We start from the raw sequence: 7,068 nt of genomic DNA, 5'->3' as shown, positions 1-7,068 counted from the left end.
CAAATTTGATTTATGTCGCTAAGTATAATAGTATGGTGATCATTATGGTTTAGTCACGACTTTAATGCGATAAAAGTTACGGTAATTGCATAACTGATATATGGGACTGATTAGATTATTAAAGTAATCAGAGAAACAACATTTAGATGTCCTCATAAAATTTGTAAAATATAATTATCTCAAGAAATTATATGTGTACAGCTCAAGTGGAAGATTGTTAGGAAATTATAATTTTCTAATCTATTTATGGGCAATGCATATTATTAATTATAATTATATTAACTATTTCATATTATATGATTTATATATGTGATCTCATTTATTGTTATAAATGTTAAATGAAATAACTCATTCTTACTTTTGATTTGGGTTTAAATAAGAACAAAACTAAATATTCTATTTTACTTACGCCTTCAAAGTTTAATGAAAACCAATATCCAAGTATAAATAAAAGTCTAAAGTTTTAGTCCTTAACATACCAAAATTATCTTGCAGTTCTTATTTCATCAAAAAGTTGCTATTCAGCCTAAAATAAGAATTTAATATATTTTTGTTGAAAAAAATAAAAAAAAAGCATAAGAGTCAAACTCTCTCAATCATGCTCAAATATTCAGATATGTTCCAATCTCATATATCTTTTTTAATAATTTAACATGATGATCTTAGAGTTTAAGAAATCCAAGAATTCCAACTGTCCAATGTTATTAATGGGTATTTATGAGTGACAAACTTGGTGTCTCACTTGGATGGAGAAAGAAGTGACTTGTCAGATTTCACAGCAAACTGACATTGAATCTTGATGCACAACGCTTGAACCACATTGAATTGCACCATTATTCCTACAAAGTTTTAAATATCCATGGCTAAGAAATTTAACCTTGTGATTCTAGATTCAACATCTTATCTTGCAGGTTTGCCTCCGTTATTGAACAAATCGACAAGATTCAATTAACATGAATCGGCTTTTTTATTTAGATAAATATTTATAAAAAAATTTAATTGCTAAAATACGTATGGTGTGAAAGTAGTATGTAAATGTGTAGGACCAATTCGTTGAATGCTCATGCAAAATAGATTTGAACTCCAATTCACCTGTGTTGCCCACGAAATGGCAAAGGACCTGCAAGTTTCTGTGAGTCATGTTTAGCACTCGCAAATTAGAACAATTTTCCTAACTTGTGTGTGGTCGTAATAAAATGGGCACTTCATGTATGCCACATGCGAATTAGGCATCTTAGATGCGGCGCTCACAAATTCGGACAATTTCGTGTTGGCGCCCGTGAAATGGGCAATCTATGGTGGCCTATTAATTATGAAATGGTGCTTAATAGTCAAAATTGCGAATTTTTACTGTATGACAGTCCCTATTAGTTAGGAAGGATGATAAAATTTTAAAAGGGACAACAACTTTGAGTATAAAAAGGGAAAAAGACCAAATTTCCACTAATGGGTTGAAGGGATAAAATATTTTGAGGGTGAGGGAGGGGTAAGCCACAGCTTGAGGAGAGAAAACATTGATATTGTGATTAAAAAGTTTACAAAATAAGTGGGATAAATGTTGAAGAAAATCTTAATGGGTTTGATAAGTTTTATATTTCTGTACATTTAACTGAAAAGGTTATTGTTGTTATTATTATCGTTGCTGTTATTATTATTATTGATTTGAATTTTTAGTCGGCACGCATTTATAGTCCACATGGGACATTGGTTGATGTTTTTCCATTAGACCCGCCTGATCTAAATATGGATGTTAGACATTAGAGTCAACGAAGACGATATAAATAGAGTCAATGGCAGCGTAGCGAGGCAACACTAAAAATATAAGGCACACGACGAGAAGTAGTGAGGATAAGAGGGAGAAAGCTGAATCTACGACAAAGTAAAGGGAGAAGTGTGTGTGCGTGTGTTTGAGAGAGAGAGAGAGAGAGAGAGAGGCCTGACTTTGGTTTTAGATGAGGGAAGGAGAGAAATTAGGATTGTACGGGTGGAGGCAATGAGGCGTAGACCAAATGGTTAGATGAAGGATTATTGGTTACATAAACTTATATAAGAACATTTATGGAAATTCTCCTTCATAGAGATTTTGCGATCCCCATGGAGCAAGTACCTCAATCCACTCCGTTTATATTTTATTCACGAGGGTAGATTTTCGTTATCATAAAAATTTTTTGCAAGTTTCCGTCAACTATTTCGTCACAAGTAATTTTTGTAAATATCCGCAGGTGCAAATATTTTTTTGTGTTTAATAGTTTTGGTGGTTGCTGTTGGTTCATCTTTTGCTTATTTGTTCTTTGTTTTAAGATTTTTGAGGTAAAAGATTTTTCTTTTTTTATCGTATGAGTTGTGTTCATAACATTTTTTTTCACTGTATCCTTTATTACTGTGTAAGATGAGAAAGTAAGAAAAGTTGTGAAGTTGAGAGTAGAAGAAACTTCATGATACGGGATGGTGGTAGTGGAAGAGTAGTAAAAAAGAGAAAAAATGGCTAAGGTGTTGGTAATAGAGTGTTGTTAAAATTTAAATTTTGGAAAAAAAATGATAGTAGTATTTGAAATAAGCTAGAAAATAAAAGATGGAGACAATTTAAAAAAAAATTAAAATGTTAATATTTTTATCGTATAAAATTATAGTTATATTTTCATCAGCGTTTTAAATTTTCGTGCATAAAAATAATTTTTTTTGTTTTACAAATTAAAAACTGTAGTTGATAAATTAGTAGTACTAGATATATTGAATTTATAAGAAAACAATTTTTGAAGTGGTCCAGTCGCACAGGCACAATCCAGAAATCTATATTTCCTTAAACTTTGGTCCTGTTTGTGGGTTGGGTATTCATTCATGGCTGAATTTGGAGGTTCATCTCAACCTCAAAATCAAAATATATGCAATGCAATAAATAAATAAAACCTCTTTGATCCCTTTCAGTTGCATATCATCACGGGTTCTCTCAATTAATGTTTCTCTTCATCAATTCAATTCAATTCTCTCTCCTCACTTTAACACACGCGTGGCCCATTATTTGTCCAATGAATATTATTTGAATGCATGTGAAGGTGAAAGGAGTGAGGACCCTCACTCATACCACCTTTCCCCATCACAAAATACACACATCATCTTATAATTAATCTTCTTCTACTTATGTATCCTTTTGTACAAAATTTTCATAAAAAATTATATATAACCAGAAAACCCCTTAATTTAAGGTGGAAACTCAGGTGCAGTTAATTTCACGTGAAATTGATATCTCAGAGTCGTTAGATGATTTGATTGATTTGACTAAATTTTTATCTAACGACTCTGAGATATCAACTTCACATGAAATCGACTTCACCTGAATTTTCGCCTTAATTTAATAACTAAATTACTCAAAAATATCTTCAAAATATTCTAAAACATAATAATAATGATTCGAAAAGAACTTCAGAGATTTTCGATGCGATTCTCGATGCAGATTTTACAAACATAATTAAAAAAAATCTTTTTATCTTTATAATTTAGAGTTTTTTATTAGTGGATTTTTTGTGAATTCTTTAAATGAAAACAATAAAAAATAAAAAAGTAAAGAGATCAAATTTTAGTTTTATTTTTTTATATTTTTTTAAATAATTACTTAAATATTCCTACAAAATTTTAGACTAAATATACAATTAATTTGTCAAATACAAAATTTATTTGTTATTATTATAACTGGTTTAATAGTTAATAATCTCTCATAAATCTCATGAGCCATATACATATTCATGTATCTCTTGATAATAAATGTTTATTTTAGTTGAAAACTACTTGTGCGAGTGGAACTGAAGAAAGAACATTGCTAACGTATGCATAGTGTATAGTGACGAAGGAATGAGGCGTAAAGTGTTCCCATGTCCTCTCTCCTACCTACACACCCTTTTCCTTCTTCCCACAAAAACAAATTAATTTGTGGTTGGTTTTTGTCTCTCTCAAACTGTATATGCATCATGTCACACACAAATGGGGTTTTTATTTGTCTTTCTATGCTTAATCATCTAATAATTTGGTTGGTTCATTATCTCAATAGAATCTTATATAATTTCTCCAATATCCAAAGTGGATATATAAGCACCATATGCATTTATACATATGCATGTGTTTTCTAATTATTTGGTGGGACATATATTAATAGTAACATATTTTGGGACAAAAATTCTTCCCCTTTAGGTTGTGGCCCCATCTTTTACTTTGTTCTCTTTATTTGCCACTCACTTCCCTATCATGCATCCACTAATAATAAGATACATATATACATCACCCCACATAGTATTTTTTTTTCCAACATGTAAAGTGTAATTTTTTTCAATAATGGGGTGCATGTTTGTGTTTTCTTGCCTCGTTCATATTTGATCTAGCCCCTTTCAAACTTCAATTCATAAACATAAAGTCACATCCCAGGATTTATGCACAACATATCTTCACAATAATCTGTCTACATGTGCATAGTATTATAATACCAATAGCGTTGCGTGTACACTAAAAATTAGTCACTAAATTTGATTAATCACCAACATCGAATATATAGTAAAATATAAAATATATATTAAAAATAAATAAAATAATATATATTTATACACAAATATATAATAACTAATTTAATAGTTGATTTTTTATATACACGTACATTTTTTATATTATAACCTCACACAAAAAAGTTTCAATTGCACATCGTACATGTCCATGTATGCGTATTGGCTGTTGAAGGATTTCATAGCTTACTCCGAATCCTCTTTTATTATTCAGGAATATATAAAAATATTTCCTACTGTGAGAAAGAAAAATTACGTACTTTGATTTGTTTAAAGTTGATAGTAGAAGTCTTTTTTTTTTTCCTTCTATGATCGAAGCATTATTTATCTTGAATATAGTAATTAATTTTGAATTCTAAACAGTTCGTTAAGTAAAGATAAACTTTTTCATTTAACCACACTCTAAATTAAAATTGATAGAGACTAGTCTAATATTTAATAAGAAAATCAATGGTTAAGTATTAAATAAATGTTAATTTGTTTCTTAAATAGACATAAATTTTTTTAAGGAAAAGTATAGGTAGATAATGAAAATATTAAATAATGTGAATAACGGATATATCGGATATTCAATTTACTAGGTGTGCGAATGGTTATTCTAATATTAAGATTTATGTGAATAATTTAAAATGTAGTGTGTTTTACAGTTTTATTTGAATTGGCCCAATTTTAGAACAGGCTGTTCATGTTTTTCAAGAAAATGATTGAAACATAACCGATTTTTAATAATCTATCTAGATATGTAGCATTGTGCTTTAATATATATTTTCCATTTTTTAAAACATCTATATTGTCACATGTACTTGTTCAAGCAATAGTTTAATTTCATTAGTTATATAATTAACTTTATAACTCAGATTATGTGCACATAACACAATATTGAATGGAATACAGCCAATTTTTAATTGCAGATGGCAGTTTAAGGAGTAAAATAATACATACACATGAGACAGCAAGATCTTATACAATAAAGTAGTATGATCAAATTTATCTGAATTTGTGAGGGTTATATACCTTAGATTTTGCAGTCTATATATAGAAAAATTGGTGTGCAAATATTTTATTTGTGTGACATGAAAAAGTAGGTGATTAGCACTATTCAAGCATGCAAAGAAAGATTACAGGAAGATAACACTTCGTGATTTGGAGAGACCCAAATTTTTTAATCTTTATTTTCTGTTCTCTAGTAGTGAGCAACTGAAGATTCGGCATTGCAGACTAAATGGTTTTGTGTCCCCTCCTTTTCTTTTTTTTTTTTTATTTTTTAAAAAGAAAATTTGGACAGTGAGAATGAGCTTTCCCATGCTTCTTTTAAGATTTTTGTCATTTTCTAATAGAAAAGAACAGAAAATTCTCAATGTTTCAATATGTGAGAAGGCTATTTTCTTAAATAAAAAAAAAATCATATTTATCCCTTTATATTAAAATACAAATATTTACCATTTTACGTAATATTGATCAATTTTGTATATGTTCAACTTTATTTGCAGTAATGCCTGCGAAATAGAGAAAGAAAATATAAGTAGTTTTTAATTTCATAGAAAATACCAATGAAACTAAACTAGCAAAAAACAGATTATTAACATAAGTTAATCATTTATTTATTTTATATTAACTTTAAAATATAAATATCAATAAAAAATATTTTTTGTTTAGATTCAAATAAAATATAAAAAAATTAAAATAAATAAAAATAGATGTGTTTTAATTCAAATTTCAAAAATTTATACTTTTATAAATTTGTGAATTTAAAATGGAACTATAAATTATTTTTAAAAATTTATTAAAAATTATCTTTTGACTCATTAACATTTAAAGAATTATTACAGCAATTTTTGAAGTTGAAAAGTTAATATAAATTAGCCCTCCAAGATGGTATAATAATTTAAACTTAGCTTTTTCAAAGTTAGAAGTAACGCATAATGCCGTCAAAATTAACATTTGTTCCACACTTAATTTTACAAATTAAATGATAATTTGATTGATATAATATTTTAATTATCTCGTAAATTACATATTGTATAGATATAGTTGGTTTTTTATATTGTATTATATTTCTTGATTCTAAAAATCTAAATTTAAGTTCTTATACTACTTTGGAGGGTTATATTTTATATTAATTTTTTAACATTAAAAATTTTAAAAATGATTCTTTAGATACTAATGAGTTAAAGAATGATTTTTAATAGACTTTCAAAAATCATTTATCGTTCTATTTTAAATTCATAAATTTATAAAAACGTAGATTTTTTAAAATTTGAACTAAAAACACAAAATTTAAATTTGTATTTTTATTTGTTTTAATTTTTTTTATATTTTATTTGAATTTAAATAAAATATTTTTATTGATATTTATGTTTTAAGATTAATTATTAAATTAAAAGTAAAAAATATTATAATCTGTTTTCTACTAGTCTAATGTCGCTGGCATTGCATGAGAAACTGAAAACTTATATTTTTTTTCTCTATTTCGCAGGCATTAACGATAAAATTGACAAATATTACATAAAATAATAAATATTTA

Source organism: Arachis duranensis, chromosome 4, assembly GCF_000817695.3.
Source record: "Arachis duranensis cultivar V14167 chromosome 4, aradu.V14167.gnm2.J7QH, whole genome shotgun sequence".
In the NCBI taxonomy this organism is placed as follows: domain Eukaryota; kingdom Viridiplantae; phylum Streptophyta; class Magnoliopsida; order Fabales; family Fabaceae; genus Arachis; species Arachis duranensis.
This window is presented reverse-complemented; position numbering follows the sequence as displayed.